The sequence below is a fragment of the Passer domesticus genome, chromosome 13 (genome assembly GCF_036417665.1).
Source record: "Passer domesticus isolate bPasDom1 chromosome 13, bPasDom1.hap1, whole genome shotgun sequence".
Lineage (NCBI taxonomy): Eukaryota > Metazoa > Chordata > Aves > Passeriformes > Passeridae > Passer > Passer domesticus.
Window position 1 is genome coordinate 19,148,661 of NC_087486.1, and position 22,562 is coordinate 19,171,222.

Here is a 22,562-nt window from a genome sequence, read left to right on the forward strand (position 1 = left end):
AAAATAAATATTTAAACCAGGGTCAGTATTGACTGTGTGTGTCCTTAGTTTTTGAAAACAATCTACCTTTGATTATTGAAATGCAGTGGCTGTCACTAATATTTTAGGCATGTAACTAGGTTACAGGTAAATAGATTTCATAATAACCTTCTGTATCCAAGTAATAAGGCTGTGATGGTAGAGACATAACAATAAGCTAGTAATAATTTTTGTTTTACTCTCACAAAGCCACAATTTCACTTAGATAAATCAGATCATTAATTATACCAACTGCAGAATATCTATTATGATTTCAGCATCTTAACAGAACACTTTTAATTAATAGTTAAAAAGCAACTCTAGCACTTTAGGCCCTCAAACATCAATGCAGGGAGCACTTAGTTTACACTGAATCCAACAATGACAGAGGACTATCATCAGAAATTAGAGCCACTAAGATTTGACCCTAAGTAGCTTAAATTTTATAGTCTCCTCGAATATAATTTCTGATTTTTTGCCTTCTAACCTTACAAAATACAGTGACTGAAACAAGTTGTACGTATTCTGTCCAATGTATACGTAACAAGCATTGAGAAGTAATCATACTTGTAATCAGAGCAGAAAACATATAAGGTGTCATGTTAAGTCCAGTATTGTATTTGCAAGGAACCCCCGTGGCAGGGAGGAATGATGCATCTGACTCCATGTTTACAGAAGACTAATTTATTACTTTATAATACTATATTATATTAAAGAATACTATACTAAACTAAACTAAAGAATACAGAAAGGATACTTACTAAATGCTAAAAAATAATGATGAAAACTTGTGACTCTTTCCAGAGTCCTGACACAGGTTTTCACTGATTGGCCAATGAGACAAATGAGACACCAGAATCCAATGAAACAATCACCTGTGGGTAAACAATGTCCAAACACATTCCACACAAACAAACCTCAGGAGAAGCAAATGCGATAAGGATTGTTTTCCTTTTCTCTGAGGTTTCTCACCTTCCCAGGAGAAAAATCCTGGATGAATGCCACAGTCCAGCATCAGTTTTGTAGCTGCAATATCTTGTCCTCTGTTGACTTTTGCCTATTTCTGTCTCTAGAGATGGGAAGAAAAAGAATTGCTTGCACCATGTGCTTTGTCTGTTAATCTAGTTATGTATCCATTGCTCCATATTCTGCACAATCAGTAATTTTCTAGTAACAAGAGCCCAAAGCACAGTAGGCAGAAGAGGATGGAAAAACTCCTCACTATGTGGGCACCCTGTCACTGGCTCAGACATCATTAAATTCCCTGGGAAAGATCAGGTTGCCAGTGGTAGACATGACTGCGCACTCTGCCTGAGGTCCATCAGATGTATGTGTGACACTACTGAAAAAGGGGAAGAACTGATTCTTACCCTCCATCACCAGTGCCACCAATGCCCATGTGGTGCTGTTTGTTCAGCTATGGTTTTCCTGCAGCATAACGAGTGAGATGGGCAACATCAGTCTACTGAGGCTTAGCCTGTTCTTTGGCTCCCCTGGATGCCCTCCCTTGGAAAAATCCACCTTTTCATTATTTGGCTATTGCAAAGGATGAGGGGGAAAAAAGGGGAAATTGATTTCCTCCTGCACCATAAGAACAGCTGCATGTGCCAGGCTCAGAACAACTAATTTAATCTTCTGGCGGGGAAAACAAAAGAGCACTCCTTGAGGAAAGTTAAAACTCATACAGGTGCCATAATAATAGGTACTATATAAGTAGTGGCCAGAGGAGGAACTTGCTGTATATATACCTCCAAGCAAGGAAGAGCTCCATTCTCAGAAACTGTTAGAGATTATACACAAGTAAAACACAGTACAATGTTGTGGCTGAAAGCAAAGCTCTGTTCACACCAGCCCCTGCAGGGACAGCCCACGCAGCTTTTTGACCTGCCACAGGCTGGTATGGCCATTAAACAAACTGCAATCCCACCTCTCCTCAATGCCAGCTCCTGCCACCATCAGTTCCTCCTTGATGCTGGCCTCACCTGTCTCCAGGTGGATCCTGCTTTTCTTCAAGGCAATGCAGACACACAACGAAGCTAAATTTTAAAATAGCAGACTAGTATCCCTAGAAGGCAGAGAAAATTACTGCTGCTGCTTTAGCTTCAAAATAAGAATTATAGGGAGAACTGGAGGTAAGTAACACTCATCTGTACTTAAGTTTTGGGTTTCAGTCAATTTTATTTAAATCTTTAAAGCACCCTGAGCTGCACTGCAGAGTTAATGGATTTGGCAGATAACAATACTGGCAGGAAAAGCTAAACTGAAAGCACACAGCTCTGCTTCTTCCTGATCAATGGTAATTGCGTTCTGCAGGAGCCACACCTCCCACTGTGCCCAGTGCCAGAATGCTGCAGGGCCAGCCTCCAGCTCGAGAGAGGAAAGCACAGTGAGCCAAGCAGGGGTGGCTGGGCTGTTGGCACAGAGGAGCTGAAACACTTACCGTTTGAGGACCGAGGGGTAGGAGCCACCACTGTGTTGCTCACTGGAGAGCAGAGCCCTCTCAGGGGGTGGGGACATTCTCGTTTCTCTGGGTGCAACACAAAGATGGGACTTGGCTGCCACATCCCCAGAGTCTCAGACACCCTCATGGAGTGGACAGTGGTAAACTGACTTTGTGCACATCCCCGCATAACCGTATCTGCATATTACCCCAATTGCATCTCACTAGAAAGTTGGTATTTTCTGACATCAGTATTTTTAAGGCTTTCAGAAATAAAATTGAAATTCATCTTGAGTTCACTGTGCTAGTGGCTTAAGTAGTTCCTTTGAGTACCACTTAAATGGTGGAAATTGTCCCAGTTCCATGGGACTGTGCTCTTCCTAATGAACATCTAATTGCCAGCAGTCCAGTATTTCTGCCCTAGACTCCAAAATCCCAAATCACAGAAGGAATGAAGCTCTTTGGAAATTCTGCTCAAAGAACAAGTGGGCAAAGGTTACACAAGTTCAAGGTTTCCATTCCAGTCACTTTCAGGATGCCTGGCAAGCCAGTTTAAGGCAGCACTGGTTCTGCCTGTAATGATTCAGGTTTCTTTTCATCTGAGGTTAAAAATTATGCAAGATTCTTACAGGCAGACCTGGTATCTGAGCCAGATATTGTTAAGTCTGCATTTGCCTCATGGGAACTGCAGACTTAACAAACGCTTGCACACCATGGCAGCATATAGAAGATTATGTATTATGTCTTGTCATACAAAAGTCCTTTCCATCTGAAATCCAGTAGAATTCCTAGGCCATGTAACAGTGTATTCAAAGCACTTGTCCCCATCCAGCACCTCATCCCTTCAGTGTGCACAGTTACTAAGCAAACTGCTTATACACAACACACTGGGAATGGTGTTCACATCTACTGCCTGAGACTGGTATAAGTCTAATTCTCTACAGGTGGATTTAGAGGACCAGGAATGAGAAGCAGAACTTCACAGCATCTCCCACCCTGCTTCTGAGCCAGGCAAGCATAGCAAAGCTGTGGTCACCTTCCTGCTCCACGAGAGACATGCTTCACATGACATGGCCTCTCCCTACTAATCTCGTGGCAGATTCCTGGCAAAGCCAGCTCACATTTTGGTGAGGAACTTGAGGTGTGCAGGCAAGACGGTAGTAATGGACTATTGTGCATAGGTAATGAACCATTAACATAATATCATAAACATTCATCATCATCATTAACAAACTGTGCAACACAGTCAGAAAATAAGTGTTATTCTGAATTCTTAGAAAAATTCAGCCTTATATTTCTAACTGCAGGTGTAAAGGGTCTCAGATTAGTACAAGGAAGATGTGACATATCTGCCTGTCATCAGAATGAAAGATTAAATTCTTTCCTGGAATAGAGATTACAGATGATCAAGCAAGTTTAATTGATAAATTCTGTATTACCATACTAAGCTGCCACCAATGTGTCTGAATCTGGAATCAAGTCCTCCATACAGAGCCCTCAGATTTAAACAACTCTCATTGTAAATCATCAGTTCCTCACATTTCCCCATTAATTGCAGAGAAGAATTCAGAGAGAAGAGATGGCTGTAGAAGAAGGGTGCTGCATCAGGCTGTTGTACTCCACAACACAAAGAGAGAGAACTATTCCTGACATAGCACATGCCTCTTCTCTTTCAGTGTTTGTGTAATTATAGCTGGGTCTTGTGAACATTCAATGCATCTCACAGAAAATGAGACAACCACACATTGTGGCTTAATGAAAATAACTGAAGGAAATGTACCAAATTATTGGTTACCGGGCAGCTGCTTCATAAATGCTTTCTCCCATCTGTTTTCTCCTTCTCTTCATATCAACTCATTCAGCCTAATGCCTATAAAATGCTGAGCCAAATGTTTCAGGGCATGTCTAAACTCCCCAGCCAGTGCTCATGACTGACTTCAGCTACCTTACCCTGGATTTGGTAGCTCCCGTGACTGCATGGCCAGGAAAGACATGCTCTTGTGTAAACATACCCCCCTACACGGGGTCTGATGAGAGCAGAGACGGATAACGCTGCAGTCAGTACCAAATATTAACAATTTAAAAAGCATGTGTATATTGTTAGTTCAGCCCTTAATTGTGATGGTGAAACAGCTTGTCTGTGAGGCCTGAAAGAAGGAGAGGTTTAGCTACAGAGACCCCATCCCTGACAAAAATGTAACCAGGCAGCTATCGGTCAGTGAACTGTGTGGTAACCAATCAGAGCCAATCAGATTCGAACATGAAGTCTTTTGAATAAGGTATATAAAAGCTGTGTAAGGCATTAAAAGCTGTCTCTGCTACATGAACCTTGGAGTGTTGGGTTGTCTCTCCATCTCCCCCGAATGTGACACCTAATAATAAAATACCTGTCAGTACAGGGACAAGTTCTCCCACCTTAAGGTCTCTCATTTCCATGGACTCACTGAGTGATTAGATAGAGCCACATTCATGAATGCCTCTCACAAGTCTGCTCCCAGAGAGTCATCAGACTCAGTTCTTAGATTTGCAGACAGATAACATATAGAATATTTCCAGCTGGAGCAGGTCCTTCTGCTCTCATGTGAGACCTCAGGCATTAGCCACAGCAAAGGATTGCTGCAGGACTTAGAAGATTGAGGATCTTATTAGAGATGGGTAATGAAATGGCTGGGTCTCACAATTTAGGGATGAATATTATGTGTATGTTAAGAGAAGTTTTATAGATGTATAGTTATGTTATTGTGATGTGTTCTCCCCACAGTCTTCTTTCCCTTCTCTTTGTACTGTTGTCACTGGATGGCCTTGGTAGCCGGGGCATTGGGGGAGAGGGCAGGCTTGTTACTAGGAGGTGCAGCATGGCAACACCTGGCCTCCAATGAAGTTGCAAGAAAGTGATCTCCACCAATGGATGGCAGAGAAGGAGTTGACTGACAAGACTTTGGGAGGGGTTAGGGTTACCTGATGCAATGCCATGAGTATAAAAGGTGGAGCAGCCATTTTGTGGGTGAGCACATGGTGGCTTAGTTTCACATTCTCAGTGCTGCTCTTCTCCTTTTTCGGTCATTTGTTGCATTTGTTAAGGTTTAATAAACCTTTAAAATTTTAAAGTGAGAGATCATTTCTGACAATCTGATCCAGTAAGACCTATTCATCTGCAGCTTTAACAGCAACATGAGTAGCAGCAAATAGATATGTTTGTGCCAATATATATGTGCTGTGTGCCAATCTGTCCAAAAGATCTGCCATAGAAGCAGATCTCATACAGGAGCAGCTTGGTGGCGCCAGGTCTGGGCTGGGACTGTCTGAAACAAGTGTGCTCCATGTGTTACCCATCTTGCAGGGTGTTGTTTCTCCTCTCACAGCAGCTGCCACGAGTGGTATTAAGATCAACCAACATTGACAAGGTTGCTCAGACACCGGGATATCAAAGTGGTTGCTGGCTACATTGGGGAAAATAGTTTCTTGAATATCACACCTGGACAGGCAGCATGTTACCTAAGGAGAGGAAGACACTTTGCTTTGCCAGGCATGCTCTATGTCTCACAAGCAGGGCTACATCTCATCCTGTTGGTCTGGCTTAATCTAATGTAAGAGCAGATGATGGAAATCAAGTCCCCCAGCTCCCTGAGGAGCACAGGAGAGCCGGTGTCTGTAGGAGTGCATGCAGCAAGAGCTGCCAGCCAACTTCACACTCCCTGACACAGAGCTCAGCCCAGTAATTTGGGTCACATACATGCTAATTCTGTCCTAATTTACCAAGCTAGCAAACTTGTAGAAGCAAACAGATTAATTTGTCTTTTCCCCTTAGCAAAAAGAATTATTATATTTCTCTTCCTTCCTTCCCACTAGAGCTATGATAAAATATTAACCTCAAGCCATCTAGTTCCATATTATAATTACCTGCAAAAAATTGCTAACGGATATTCTTTTGACATCAACATGAAGCTGGTTAGTCCTCTTGGAACCTCTTTTTAATTAAACACCTAATACAGTATGATAAATATTGGAAATATGCACCTCTGCCCTATTAAGAATGTGGCTTGATTTCCAAAATGTGCCTAATCAGTTCAAAGGTGGAAGCAAATTTACAGTGGCAGGAAATATTTAGGGCTTAATATTTCAGGTAAAGATTGTTTTAGTGATTCTATTAAAAGAAGGAACAAATGAGCACAAATACAACACAAAATCCTATAGAGCTTGATATTTAACTCCAGCTTTGGGTTTCCCTTCTCAGCTGCTGGCACTGACCAAGTACACAAGTTTAGTGTGCTCAGTTCTGGACTTCTCCTTTTCCTTCATGATCTGCTTCTGTGACTAGCTCATGTAAAGCAAATAAACATTCACAAAACTCTGGCTTTATAGCATCCCCATCTCTTGCCTACATTATCAGTCATATAAGAACTACATGAAACTTGCAGAATCTTGTTTCTACATTAGCCATGACAGCAGTGACTCCAGTTCCATGGCAAGCCATGGGCACCAGAGTGACTCCTGAAGATTGGCCCTCTGACACTGCGGGAGAGTGTGCTGAACCACAGCAATTTGTAATAATCATGTGTTAACTGAGGGCAATGATAGAATCCCTCCAAAACCCAATAATAATTCAAAGGAGTGTTTCTTAGTAATATCTGTACTTTCAGTGCTTTGGCAAAGCTTTAACAGAAGCAGATTTGGGGGCAGAAACACAGGGAAACCTAATACGTGGTTTCACCTGGGCCCTTCTCTGCAATTTATGTATCTCAAGTAAGGAGAATGGCTAGTGTTTGTGTGGTGATCAGGCCCACAGAAATAATGTATAAATTATGTACAAATTGGTGGCCTCAGTTTTGTTCCAGGAGTGTGTGATGCCTTTCCCAGATAAAACAATGCTAACTTCTCCACATTCAAACAATAATCAAGTATTTAATCCTTTGTCAAAAGAAAGCATCAGCAAAACAAACAAGCAAACAAAAAAACCTGAAAAGGAGGCACAAAAAGTATATACTTTTTCATTAGCTCAACATCTCAAAATAACTAAAGCTACCCCAAAGGACTCTTTCCCACCACACTCATCTCTTCCTACTACAAGGACTTACGAGTCAGATAAGTGATGTGAGAACTGTGCCAACACAAGTTAATCATCCCTGGTCATGTTGTGAGAGCAAGTCTTGAAATCAAATTTTCATCAAATTAATGGGTCCTCTGGGAAATAGTTGTTTCTCTGGGAATTAATGGTAAGTGGCATGAAGGGATTCACCACCTTGAATCTCAGCAGCAGCAGTCAAGAGAAAACAGCTGAAACTTTCTAGGGAAGCAGCACTTATCTCACTCTTGGGTCCTGTAATTGACCCAACTCAGCCCACCTTCACACGTGGAGATCATAGGGAAACCTAAACAGGACACAACACACAGACCATGGGAGAATTCAAGCATAATGAAATGAGCTCTGAATTCTGAAGCCAAATAGTCACACAAACATGGAAACTGCTGCCACAGCTGCTAACCATAAAGAAAGTTAATCTTCCATTGCTCAAGCACAGTGTTCTACTATCCCTGTCTTCTTACAACCTCTTTGGACACCTTCACACTGGTTCCATGAAACACTCTAATTCCCAATAGATTTAGGAGGGACAGTTTAACTCATGTCTTCCCACCCATACAGAGCAGTTCTTCCAGACACCAAAGCCCAAGGGATCGCAATCAGCCGGGTCCTGGCATTGCATCATGGCATGGCACAAATATCACATGACAGCTGACCTAGTGCAGAAGAGCATTCTTTAAGTTTTCTTTTTGCCTGTGGCTTCTCATTAAGCCCTTTGGAGTTCTCATTATATGCCTTTCATCAACATAGCTTTTGAGGATGAGGAATTTCTTGCAACTTGGGCTTTTGATCAACTAAAGCTTGCACTGAATCAACTCCAGAAAACAAAAAGCTGTCCCTTGCTTCTCCCTGCCAAACCAAGGAAGGAAAAATAACCTCAAGAAAATCTCAAGCTCTCCCACTATCAAGTACCATATATGTTATGGAAAGAAATTTTATGAAATCACCTTTTTACTGACCTCCTGTAGTTGAGCACTGTTGGAATACACATTTACAAATAAGGCTTTGATCTTTAAGTTGACAGAAAAATTGTGATTTCTTCCTGCACCTGATTTCCACACAATTAGCTGAGGTTGCAACTCCTAACCAGTGCAACTTCACCAGTTCTTCCCAGGACCATCATCATGCAGACCCGAATGTCAATGTCCCATTTTCAGCCCAAGCCTCATTTTCTGTTTCTTGGAAAGGGTTGAAAATATGGGACACTGTACAGGTTTTAATTGCTACTTTTCAATCAAGTGAAATATTACCACCAAAACTAATTCAGTGGCAGGGAGTAACCATTGGGGGAACCTGTCCTATTTAATTTGCTGTCATCTGAAGTTATCACTGCTATTAATATTACAGTGAAGAACATGTCACAAGCTTAAATTCATCACTTCAGCATGTCATTCAGGGAACATGTGCCAGCAGGACTGATTGCTCTTTCCTCCTCAGCCTCTGGTTTTAATGTTGAAACCCCAACTGCAGTGCAGCAACCAACATCAAAATAACATCCAAGTGGCTGTGCCAAGTGTATGGCCATTAGAGGTTAGTGATAAATATTCAACAGAGCTCAAACTGGACATGGAGGTCTAGTCCTTCCAGGAACAGCTGCCCATTGTTAAATGAGGGATAGGGAGCTTCTGAGGTTCCACAGTACAGACCCAAAGTACAGAGATAGACCAGCCAATGCTCTTCACCTGATGTATAGATTTCTCTTTTTGGTTTGTAATAGCAGGAACAATTAGAAGAGAAAGTTGTTAAACTCACACAGTGTAGGGATTGTGCTTCCCTGAGGACACACTCTGCACTGGAGTCACTTAGTGTTGTGTTGCACTAAGTAGTTTATTTAGTCATTATTTTGCACTGGGTGATTGGAATTTTGCACTGAGTAGTTTTATATTGCACTAGGTGGTTGTTTGTATCACATGGTTTGTTCCATTCTCCCCTCTCCTCCAAAGCCCTTGATGGTGGGCTTTCCCCAGGTTCGTTCCGCTGCTCCCATCCGTTGTATCCCATTGGCTGTTGTCCCTTCCCTCCGCACCCCCTTCCCCCAGGTTTAAAATCTCCTGCCATGAGAGAGTCTTTCTTCTCCTGGATGAGTCCATCCCAGCCTCTTTCTTTTCCTGAATAGCTCCTTCCCAGACGTACCTGGAGTAGTTCCACAATAAACTGTAGGACCTTTAGTCCAGAGAAGAAAGAGTGTCTCTAGTCTTTTGCTTTTGCCCTTGTCAGTGAAGTCGGGGTCCAGAGCTAGCCAAACCAGACCCCCACGAGGCTCTCAGTCCAATAACTTGGTGTCACAAAGGTCATATGACTGGGGAACAACAAAGAACTGAGAAGGCCCAGCCAGGACAGAGATGACACAGTGGCACTGTGGTTTCACTGGCCACAACCTCATAAGACCAAAACCAGGCCTCACACCAGCTTGGCTGGCAGGGTCTTCCTTGGCATACATGCAGTAAATGTTCTGGTTCAGGAGGAGAAGAGTAGAAGGTGGATGGAGGGCACCACAGGGATGGAAGTATAGCAGGAGAAAGTGTTTGCTGTCAGGGGAGCCACTCCTGCCCTGGCTTCTGTTTGGCAGCACAGAGGAGGGTAACAGCAATGGTGTCAGGACTGAAAAACCTGTTGCAAACCTTGCAGGGGCTCCCCCTTTCCATTCCGTCTGCACTTGCTGGAATCATGCCAAGAAGACTGTGCCTGCACCCACCACAATAACCTCTGTGTGCTCTGCAGATGTGCTGGTAAAATTAGACACTTAGGCCTTATCTCACACCTAAGTGTTAAGCTGTTCTGTATGTTCTGACATGTCCTTGCAGTTAGAACTTCCTTTCTCCAAAGTACACTTTTCATTTTTCTAATTTAATTTTTCTATTCCTGATTGAATTCCCTCACCTAATAACACAGCAGTACCTTATAAACAGAGAATAGCAGCTAAATAATATTGCTGTTCTTTCAAGGAGAACAAACATGAAGAAATTAAAGACAATTAAGAGAATTTGACTAAAGCTGTCTTTGTAGAGTAGCAAATTATTATATGTCAGACATCCTAGACACCATGCCCTGTGCTGGGTGGCAGAAGAAGGACATTCTCCTGGACCAGTTGCGATTAGAAGCATCTCCTGCCAACTTGGGCAACAGTGATGACAGATGGAACGTGGTGCTTGTCAGTACTAACATAATTGGCAACAGGTTTCAGCAAGGGATAGGAAATCCACTTCAGACATTATTCATTGTGTTTGAATATAATTCAAGATATAGAAGCCATTGCTTCTCTCATGGTGAAACCACGCTACTGTGCAGTAACCTATCTTTATCACAGAAAGAAAACAGCAAGAAAACTCACAGCAGAATCCCAGACAGGCCAGACGAGAGAGGCTCCCACCTGTGGCCTGTGAGGATGTGAGAATGGCTTGGCTCTCCTATGAGCAGTGTGGGTGCTACAGGGGAAAATGGGCATGAAAAAAACAGTCTGGGAAAAGATAACTGAGATTAACTGAGATCTTTGTTCTGAAAAACTTCAGAGACTGATACTGCACACTAAGAGCTTTAGGCACCAGAACATTCAGAAGGGAGAGAGCTGTGTGCCAGTGCAAAGCCTTTGGAGCACATAAATGTGGTATCCACATATCCTCTGAACAGAGAGAGACACAGACTTTCCCAGGATTTTCCTGGGGAAGGCTGTGAGAAAGCTCAGAAAAAGTATGATAAACAGTTTTTATCTCCACTTGCTGCATCTGTTGCTGTGTACATGTGGAATGTGTTATGGAGATTGTTTACCAAAAGGTAGTTTCTTAATTGGACACTGGTGATGGTGTTTTGATGGATTGACCAATTAGGTCAAACCTGTATTGGACTTTTGGCAAGGGCGAAGGGATTTTTCACACAGTAGTATAGTGTAGTATAGTATAGCACAATAAAGCATTTGATCAGCCTTCTGCAATCATGGAGTCAGTGCACATTATTCCCAGTTGGGGATCCGCTGCCACAATACATAAACGTCACAATTATGTGCATTCTAGGAGGTATCACCCACTACAGACTTTTTTGTTTCTGAATAATTGCCATATATTTTAACTTTTTAATTATTGTATCTAATCCTTTCTGTGACATACAATGCACTTATCTTGTTGTTGGTCTTGGTGGTTCAGGGCTGCCATTCTGTATTACATTCTGTAGGACTCCCTCTCACCAGTCCAGGGTTTTGGCATGCAGAGAAGTGTTAGCAGGTAGGCTGCAGACCAAAGCAAGCTGGACACGTGCCTGGGGGAAGGGCAGTGTTTGACCCTCTCATTATTATTTCACATTCTCTTCTGCAGAAAATATCAAACAGCAATTCATGGGGGGAAGGACAGTAATTTTTCAGATACCACATGAAAGAAATACCAGTCTGACCTGCACTAGATTATATGGGACAATGTGTTATTAAATATTACATTACATTGCTGGCAAGTTAAGACATTGATTTATTCCTTGTATTGAAATGAATGTATTGCTAAATCCCCAAAGGCCCCAGCATTTTCTCTCACCTTTATTGATCAATTGTTTATAACTTTGAAACTATTTAAAATAAATTTTTAGTGATTAACGTAACTTATTTTCTAGTCTTAAAACAGCATAGGCAATTAGCATCTGTAGAGCAAGGCCCTGCCTAGTCAGAAGTAGCACTATTGGAGCTGCTACCATTAGCTTTTACATTGGTCTATCTTTCAGCACAGAAATCAGTAAAAGGGTGAATCAACACTTCAAGCACATTCATTTCTCAAAAATTCTGTAAAACATGGAGGATGGTCTAAGAAGAATTAATAGCTGCTGGTAAATCTCTTTATAATCTTTAGAAGAAGTGTATGGAAATAACTGGGAAAGTGCGATTCTTAATCAAAAGCAATGAGCATAATTCTTGGCTCCTGCAAGACAGCCAAATAATAAATAAAAACTTAGTTGGGTGGGAAAATCATTAAGGAGAAAATCCCTCCCCAAAAAAGACAGAGTACAGAACTTCTGTAACAAACACAAAACACATATTCCCTTTGTGAGGTTTATGTGCTTCAAAGACTCAGCAGTGGCACCCAGCTCTCTTCCTTCTGAATGTTCCAGTGCTTAAAACTTAAGCAGTGCAGAAAATGCTTTTCAGGAGGTCATCACAGTGGGGCTTTCAGGAGGAATAAGTCTCAGCATTGGTGCACGGAGGTAACCTCCGTAGGGTTACCCTAACCAGGGTCAGAAGGAATTTGCATCATTTTTGATTATAGCTGGGTTTGAGAAAAGCTGAAATACCAAAGCCAGGAGAGCAGTGGTAGCTGAGGAGTGGGAGCCTAGGGATCACTCTCTCTCAGGTGTAGTCCACCCACTTTCCCTTCAAACCACTTACCTGTGAAAGAAATTCCTACTCTCTTGAGCAGCTGCAATGGAAGGAGTCACAAGTTACCTCCACATATAAGGAACAGAGACGTGGAAAGATGCAAAAAAGAAAGAGCAAAACACTCAGAGAAAGAAGAGAGGATCAGGAATACAAAAAGAGAAGAAAAGGAGAAGAATCACACAGCAGGAAAAGCAGATATTTGAAAAAAAAAAGTTTAGAAAACAGCAGGATGTTGAAATCAAGAAGCAATTAGAACAGTGCTAAAACACCTGGAGACCAGCCCAGAAGTTTTGGCAGCAGGACAGCACCTCATCAGAATCTGCATCAGGAATGATGTGAGAACTCAGTACATCACTCCGGATGTCCAGAGCTACCGAGACAACCCTTGGGGGGCTCGGGAGCCCTGGAATGTTGCCAAAATGCCTGGTGGCTTGACTTTGATCCTTCTAAAGAAATTACACCTGAATGTGAGGAGATGAGAGAATTTCAAGTTGGAATGGTGAGGGGATGATATGCACTAGATGCAACTTAGTTGATAATGCACTGTACAGGGGGGTTTTGTATGTTGTACAGGGGGGTTTGAAATTCTGTACATGGGGGTCAGGAGTTCTAAGATGGAGGGATTTGGGCGTGCCCTGTCCTTCTTTCTTCTCCCTGGCATCCATGTTCAGGATGATGTTGGCATGTGTGGATTGGTTCATGGTGAAGGTACACTTGCCAACAAGGGTGAAAAGTATTGGAAATTGAAGGTAAATATCTAATATGTAGTTTTTACTATAAAAGAGACAACCACCCCATGGGTGGGGGAGAGTGCCCTTGGCTGTCTTGCTGATCAGACCTCGGCTGGACAGACAGAAAAACTTTGTAGCTAAGGAACAATAAACTCAAGACCGAAAAGCAAGAGTCCAGACTCCTTCTTCAAAGCGTGGCCTGCCCAGAAACACCTTTTCCCGTGTTGGGGCAGAGACAAGTAACAGCCGACCCCAACAGAATAACTTCTCCACCAGGGCCCCTTTATTGCTCAAAATACAACAGTTTTAAAGCTGGATGAGCAGAATGTGTTTGGGAGCTTTATTAAAGGCTTCCAGAGATGTCCTATGCAGACAGAAGCTCCCTAATCCTAAGCAAAAATTTCAAAGCCTATTAATCCTACAGGTAAACTTCAGAGCCTTATGTGCAGGGTGATTGAGCATTTGCCACACCAAGAGAAACATTCCACAACTCAAAATGCTTTATCAGCCCACAGCCCATGTCTACATGGACACTAACATAGTACTGTCATCTTCCACAGCACCCACAGACATTTACTTTGGTTATTTATTGCTTTATGAGAAAATGTGTGAGCTTTGATGTTGCAGTACAAGCTGACTTGTACTGAACATTAATCCAGTTATAAATAAGAAACCCAGCCCAGTTCCATAAACCAGCCTCTAGGCTGACTGATAGATGCTTCAACCAATAACAGCTCTCCTAAAATACAAGCATTTTACTGGTTCAGAGGGTGTGGAGTTTAGACCAATGACTGTTTAGAGCCAGGAGCTTTAAATTGCCTATAAAAGTATGCTCCGTACAATCAAACAGGCTGTTTGGCTGATGTACACTGGATGTCTGTTGTGTGTTCTCTCTGAAACACATGGCCCCATGTGTCAGGTGGTGCTCCTGGTGTGAGGACGAACAGTCCAAGGTTTGCCCACGGACAGAGCAGAGAGAGACACAGGGCAGAGCCTGCAAAGCCTGTCCCCACAGTGAAAAGCTGGAAAGAAAGAAGTGGGGAGAGCCCAAATTTGCAGCAAAGGCTGCAAGAATTACAGCTGCAGCAAAGGCTGCAGGAATAATAACTGCAGCAAAGGCTGCAAGAGTCACAGCCAAAGGGCTATGTGAAAGAAGAAACCAGAGAAGCTGAAAATAGAAGAAAAAGCCCACCGAAGATATGGGAAATTTTATTTCTGCACAGGATCAGTGTCATGGTTTGGCCCGGAAGTGTATTTCTGGAAAAGTCTAGGTCAAACCAATCAGTGGCCAGATTTGAAATCGTCACTTGTGGTGGCCACTGAGGTTTGGATACACCTCTGAGAACACACAGGGGTTAAAAGCAGGAGATTCCCAGAGAACTCCCTCTTTGGGAATCCGGCATTGGTGAGTGGAGTCTGAACCTCTCCCCTGCCCAGCTGTGCCTGGGTGGGGCAGGGAAGGCCATGCGGCCTGTGGGGAGGGAGGCCAGGGCCCCAAAAGGTGCAGGGGTGGAGGAGACCGTGCAGGGGTGGAAGAGACTTGGGATGTCTGGGCAGCCCCCACCCCCGGGAGAGAGTGATAGAGACTGTGCTGGCAGCACGGCTGGCCAGAAGTGGGGGATGCGGCGAGAGAAGGTGCCCGGCAGCTGTGGGAGTCCTGGGCAGACAGAGGCGAAGATTTTAACCCCTTGGTAGAATAATGGAAACCTTACAAATACTGATCCTCCTGAATCAGAATGAGGAGAGAGAGATGAGAGATGGAATAGGCAAGTGTGAAGAAAGCTGGAAGAGGTGAGAAGAATCCTAGGTGGGAAGAGATGATGGAGTGGCCTTGAGCTGGACTCTTTCTTGTATGGCCATGGACAGACCCGTGTTTTTTTTCCCTGTGACCCAGAGACTGTATTTAGGGGGAGGCAATGCCTTGGAGTCAAGAGTGAAGCAGCGGCGTGAACAGAGATGGCTGAGGAGGGTGTGGGATGCCCTCTGTCTCCGTGGAGAGGAAGATCTCTGTTCACGAGGCCCCTCAGCCCCAGGGGGTGAAATTTGGGGGGGACTGGTGTCCTGAAGTTGAGAGACTGCTGCTTCTGGAAGTGGGTGGAGCATCTTTAAACGGGGAACCCTAAAAGCAGTTCTGGTCCATGTGCAGTGGTGAGAGCACTGGACATGGCGGGGAGAAGTCACGAGGGCCGATGTTCTCTGTGCGGGGCCATGGGTGACACAGAAGCACAGGAGGTTTCAATTGTGCTTCTAGGGGAAGCCTATGGTGCAAGGGGGGACTCCTCTCTTCCTGATGGATTTGAGGGTTGATTATTTGAGGGGTGGTGAATCTGTAGAGAAAAGGGAGGGGGGAGGAGGAATGTATTTGGAGGGTTTTAATTTCTTAACTTTGTGTGTGTGTTCCTTTTTAGATATTGTAATGAATAAAGTGTTGTGTTTTTCCCTCCATCCCCAAGTGGAAGCCTGCTTTGTTCTGTTTCCGGGTCACATCTCACAGTAACCATTTTGGAAATACACCTTTCATGGGGGCCCTGGCACTGTGCCAGGGTCAAACCATGACAACCACCCAGTACTAAAGGTATGGAAACTTCTTCTTGAGGAATGGGACCTAGACTATGATGAAAAAGCATTATTAGCATTAATAACATGGGCTAAAACCACGACTAAACGACACAACTAAAGAAGCTGCTTTTGACTTTTAATACCTGGGCATGAACTGGTCAAATTATAATCCAACCAGCTTCCGGAGGTGACAAAAACGCAGTAAGAGTTATAAAGCCGTGGAAACTTATTTTATATTTAATAAGACTGGAAATACTGGAGTATGTGGCGAGGGGGACACCAGACAGCTGAAGTATTTGTCTCAGTTTGAGCTGTTACCAAGGTTTCCTCAGTTCCCTGTACTTTGCTGGTTTTCCAGCTGGGTAAGGGGATGATGCTGCACACACTGCACATCAAGCTAAGCAAGGCACAACCTTTGGGTTGTACATCTTTGAAGCTTCATTGTTGACAAGCAACCGTGCTCATCCTGATCATGGTGCACAGGAAGGGAATAAACTAGCAGCACTGGAGAGGAGGGAGCTCTGCCCTACTACCCCAGCACATTCTCACAGACTCAACTCACCTTTGAGATTTTGGAGAAGAAAATGAGATTAAAAGAGATGTATCTGGAGGATACATGGAGGTGGTTGAACTGAGGAGGAATAGTCAGTGTTCACGCTTTTGTGCTGCCAGTCACACAGCATCTAAGAACTGTTTTCCTGCATATGCTTGCACATGGATGAGATGGGAAGCATAAGCCTCTAAAGCTCCCACCTGACCCATTCCAACCTGGCTACAAGGGAAACTCTGATGCCAACTGCTTCTTGAGCTGTTTCAGCCAAACTGGACAAAGCCTTCAGTAACATACTGATGGCAAAGCCTATCCCCCTTATCCTCTTCCTGCTTTCAGAGACCATCTCCTGCCATGCTCAGGTCCTAGTTTTGGTAGTAGATAAGACTTAGCAGTTTCTTGATGCAATTTAACTACTGAAAATAAGATATAGCAGCCATGCTCCACAATCTACTAGCAGTCCAAAGCTGAAGGAACTGGATGACAGTGAATTATTTTTGTAGCCTAACAATGGGCTGTATAGCATGAGTTATATTTTTTTTCCCTATGTATTATACCCACACTTAACTATCAAGCAATGGAAAACAGATTAGCAGGGAGGAGGAGCACAGATAATTTCTGTGTCCAGACAGCTGATGCTATGGACCTCCTGCTGTGATCAGTCACTGCCCCCACCTGACCTGTCTCACATGGCTTATGACAATAATAGACATCAAGGTTTCTAAGACCCAAACTCTCTCTTTATACAGGGGCAATACAAGAGTCCAGGCTTCATCAGGCATTGCTGCCCCAGAGAGTTCCTCACCTCTGGTTCGTGAGACAAAGCACGAAGAACAAGGCAGCATGAAAAATAAGAAAAGCAAAAGGCTTACCAAATGGGTCAGTTTCTCCTCCAAGTGAAATCAAACCTTGGGGCAGCTGTACAATACTTAGTTTATTAGGGATGATCCAAAAGTTCAACTGACTGTTCTGGCACCTGTCCTGCCTGCTTGCATGCTCTTACAGCCTCCTTTGACAGAAGCAACTTTTTCTCCCAGCTTTTCTTGACCAAGCTGACAGACCTTTGTATTCCCTTTGCCATTCTGATAACATTATCTGCTTTCCTCTATTTTTTATTTTTCTTTCTGCATTTTCTTTTTACATATTGATATGAAATAACTCTTCCCTTAACTAAGATTGGGGAATGTGTAGAAACAAGCAGACACATGTTAATACTAGAAATTAATGCCATTTTTTAATAGAAAAATGTTTTGCTTCTTCCATGGAGTAATTTTGCATGTGTCCACAGAAAAATACTGAGCTGGCTTGTGTGGCACTTCTTTCTTATACTATGTTTAAACTTACAAACCCATATAAACCCTGGTGAGGTAATCTTGAGTGTCCTAGAAAGAGATTAATATCATACCTAAAAAAATAAACATGTGGCTCCTGACACTAGCTTCTGTACTCATATTCACAAGAGACGCAATTCCTTTGTAATGAAAGTTCATGACCCTATCCTCATTCTGTCCTAACTTCTTACTGTGCTCCTTAAGATTACACCAGTCTACTTTGAGGACACACAGGGCTGTAATTTAGGCTGGTACTTCCTGACCACCTTGTCAGTCATGTCAGTCTCAGGCCCCACCAGTGGTGTCCTGAGACAGGTTTGTGCTGGAATGACAGTGAGGGAGTGAAAAAAAGCATTTTGTCAAGGGCACAACCATTATTCGCTTTCTCTTCTTTTTTTAGCTTCTTTCTGAGGTTTAGGAAGTGGTGAAACAGTGGGGACAGACCATCATACAAAGTAAGACTGGGCCTAGATCTTTGGCTTCTTCTCAAGAGAGCTTAATATAGTAAACCTTCACGTTTTGAAGCCTTAATGTCTTGTGTTCAGGCAAAATCTAATCTGCTTACTTGAAAAGATGAACACAGAAAGTGGAATACTCCAAGACAGAATGAGTACTTCTGAACCTGGGTAGCTGCAAACTTTTCTCAGTATTAATAATTCCTATTTCTGCCATGCTTGACTAAAGAAAAAAAAAGAAAAACTACAAACTGGGAAAAATATTAAAACCATTTGTCACCACAAAGGCTATACTACCGAGAGACAATATCCTTGGATGAGGGCAATAAAGATTTTTGAAACAAACAAAAATCTTGCTGTTCACTTTATAAATGTATGACTTTAATTCAATAATCCTTTTCTATAAAATAAGTGGTGCAGTTTCTAAGCAGCACATTAATGATTTTCTGAACTGTATGTGCAATGATTCCACCAAATTCACAGTGGTACCAGGACACTCAGCTCACTCCAGGATCCCAAGGCCGTTATGAGCAAGGGTGGTAGTTACAGCCTCAGGCAATGCTGTTGCTCTGCTTGAGATGAAATTATATATGCATTGGTAGTTTGGCAAGAAATAAGAGAAGCTGTATGCCCATACATCCTGTCCTTTGGGATGCTTTCTACAGCATGCTGCTCACAGTGCTGCTACAGACTTGTATATAGGAGAACTGAGTTAAAATCTAGGAAAAAGTCTACAGTGTATACCAAAACTATTAGTTAATCATCAGCAATGACCGCATTTAGCACAAGCCACACATGAGCACAAAAGAACAGCTGTAGGTACAATACCTCCACACAAGCCCAAAAGCAGTGGTAAAACCCAATGGCTTTTACTGTGCTTGCTCATAGAGCAAATTGCAGCCCAGCTATGCCCAAGCCTGCAACAATGGGATGAGGAGCACAGCTGGCAACACAGTAGCCCAGATCATGTAGAGGGCAAGGGAGAACAGAGCAGGACTGAGAGCTGCGCAAGGAGATGTTCATGAGTTCAAAAAAGCAGAGCAGGAGCCGCCTTGAGTCAGTGTCCTCTTGCAGAAGATGGTTAGATACTAGGCAAGTTCAAAAGAGATTTTGCTTAGTGATTTAATGGCCTCTTTTTAATGCAATTTTCCCAGTCAATTCCTAAATTTCTACAGGCTCATGCAGGGAATCTACTAAACACTCACCCTCTAGAAGCACTTGCCAGACACTTTGGAAAAGCAGCTGCACCAAACTCCTCCGGCTTCCACGGGACCTGGTGAATGCAAGAGGTGCAGTTGGAAGGTTTCTCTGAGGAACACCAACCTGCACTTCACATACGCATGCAGCACAGCTGCCTTCAGTAGCCACAATCTCACTGCTGAACTTCACTCTGAATATCTCCTGCTGTTGGATTTAATTACTCCAATCCAACACTTGACTTTGAATTATTTGCTTCTCACTTGCCAAAACAGTGGTTCCCTTCCACTTTTCTATGACAAAACAATCCAAACTGTTGCTGCTGACAATAGAGCCAATATTTACAAATAATTACCAAAAATATTTTAAGTTTGTAAATACCTCAGTAAAAGTTGACATTTACAGATAAATTTACAACATAAGATATGAGTCCCAACATACAAAATTCCTTGGAGAGCTGATATCTACAGATATTTAAATCACTGTATAAATCATATAGACACTGCACATGCAGAAGCACTTTTAACATAGCTGATGTGATGATTTCTATTTCATGCGGGAGAAGATGGATACACCACAGTGATGCTGTATTCCTCTTCAACCCTGCACAGGTGCCAAGACTGATGTTGGGTGATTTATTATCCCACACACTTGCTAAAACTCTTTCAGAAGACAGTACCAGTTTGTGCTGGCTACACTTTATTTTTTCTTTGATCTTTAGAAATGAGTCTTTCTGAACACTACCTTTCATGGAAAAAAGACATTTAGGGTCCAGAAGGTTTCAATCAATAGTAAATTTGGAGTCTCCTTTGGGTTTTCTTTTCCACCAGGGTAAGGATATATCAAAACATATTCTGTGTTTTATACCAAATACAATATTAGCTGTAATAAAAAATAAATTCTCTCCAAAGTTTCAACATATTTTTTAAAGTTTCTGTATCTTCTGGCACTTCATTTTTTTGTGATCTGTATTAATACTTCAAAAGGACAAAACCCTGTCCTACTTCTGCCTGCCACTCTTGCACAGAAAGACATGTCCTATTTGGCTTTAAAGGAACGTGTGGAGGCTGGTCGAGAGGAAGCTCTTAGAGCAAAGTGCACTTCTACTCAGAGCCCAAGGCACACACCACCGGTTGTTACACAAGCCTCTCCCTTGCTTCCAATGCCTATTGTTTCGACAGCTCGGAAAAATCAGGTGTGTGGGGCCCCCTCACCCTCCTTGGGCACAAGAGGTTTTCTATTGCTCAAAATGTCAATCTCTACCCAAGCTGGCTGCTAAAGAGGCGCTGGCGCAGCCACAGCCAAACTGCCAGGCGAGACAATCCTCCCCAGCCCACACTGAGCCTGCGCTGCCACTCCTGTAAGTAGGTTACTGGCGCCACGGGGAGCTCGAGACTTAACCTATGTGTTAATCTGCTCGCTGCCCTCCTGTATTACCAAAGTGTGCTACTGCAGAATAAATGGGAAGGGACTCCCTGGAGAGAGCAGCGTTGACAGCAAAGCCAGCCCCAAACTTTCCAGGCTGAATTAATCTCAACAAATCTTCTCTCAAAGAATTGTTAAATTCCTGCATGATTAATTCATGGCTTCAAACTTTTCTCCTGGACTCAGAGGATGCTGTAGAATGCAGGGTAACATTTTTCTAATAGCTGCTGAAATTTAAAAACTGAGGCTTAGCTAAAATAAGACATGTAGCAGATTGAGATGTTTGAATTGAGAATCCTAGATATGTTCCAGCTGGTGAGCAAGGAGATTTTGGGAGCTGGATTTACAAATCCACGTCTATTTTATGAAGGTGCCTAATTAGAGTGCTGCAAAAATAAAGTTGTCCAACTTATGTACAGTGTTTTGTTGCACTGCCATGTGTCTGCAGGTTTAGCACTCAAGATTGTTAACTAATAAATCCCTTCTATAATGTGATCATTAGAGTGAACAATAATAGGAGCCAGTAACACAAGTGGTTTTCCTTATATTTGTGAGCAGTTTCATTCTGTAAATATCTCCTTTCCTTTCACCATCCAATAAACATCTCTAAGATGGTAGCACAAGGCAGGTGAAAATTTATCCCTGGTTTTGAGACTGGATTTATTTACAGGAATTTAACATCTCTACTCCTGTTCCTCTAAAATCCCTTTAATTCTGCAAATATCTTGTATATATTCTGCAAATATCTTTGCTTCAAAGATATACAAGCCTGCAGAGACTCCAGGCATGTGCACTCAGCTGCATACTCCAGAACTGGGTGTCCCAGAAATGCATATGCATGAAACAAAGAATCAAACAGTAGGAAAAACGTTTCACTAAATTTTCTGGAATGTCTGCAATTATAAGAAAAAAGGAGAATATTAGATAATAGAAGGAGGAGAGAGATAATTTTGGCAGTGTCTCCACATTTATAAGGACCATGAAATGTAAATCAGGTCAAGGCTCTCTTACTAGTACAAGTAACATTCAGTTAACAAATGTGTAGTTCTCTGGGAATTAGGCTTAGAAACCACCCTAATATTATCTTTGTTAGAATTTGAGTCATAGTCTGCTGTCTTTTCCAGCATAGAAACTAACACCTGTGTCTCTCTGAGTTGCTTTCTCCCCACTGCAGGTACCTTCACACCACCCTTCACAGGAGCGAATGGATTAAAATACAAAATGTTATTTACTGAAAGATCAGACTCAAAAACCAAGGAACAGGAGCAAAATAGAAAATCTACACTACTTTGCCCTTAAGAAATGTCACTTTGTTTGATGTAACCCCAACCTGATGAAGGAAGGGCATCTTGCCCATCAGAATAAAGAACACATTTCAAAGTGCACACAGGATTTAAAACATAAAGATTTGAGCAGTTACTGCTGACAT

At 42.7% G+C, this 22,562-nt stretch overlaps 1 protein-coding gene and 1 long non-coding RNA gene across 10 annotated transcripts in view; one reads left to right on the forward strand and one right to left on the reverse strand.

The window, feature by feature from the left end:
* Positions 1 to 22,562, reverse strand: part of KCNIP1 (potassium voltage-gated channel interacting protein 1) — a 292,230-nt gene that overhangs the window by 142,369 nt on the left and 127,299 nt on the right. The window contains exon 2 of one of the 5 annotated variants that reach the window (XM_064388278.1): positions 19,717 to 19,784. The exons of the other annotated variants lie outside the window; for them this stretch is intronic. The gene's annotated coding sequence lies outside the window, so the exon portion shown is untranslated. The remainder of the gene's footprint in view (positions 1 to 19,716; positions 19,785 to 22,562) is intronic. 5 annotated transcript variants of the gene reach the window in all.
* The window catches only part of LOC135280415 (uncharacterized), a 56,336-nt gene that overhangs the window by 30,766 nt on the left and 3,008 nt on the right, over positions 1 to 22,562 (forward strand). Inside the window, exons 4-5 of one of the 5 annotated variants that reach the window (XR_010347359.1) lie at positions 12,926 to 16,191; positions 17,475 to 19,598. The exons of 2 other annotated variants lie outside the window; for them this stretch is intronic. This is a non-coding gene — a long non-coding RNA (uncharacterized LOC135280415). Of the gene's footprint in view, positions 1 to 3,402; positions 3,649 to 12,925; positions 19,600 to 22,562 lie in introns of those variants that run through there. 2 more of the 5 variants (XR_010347357.1, XR_010347364.1) reach the window with 2 other exon arrangements.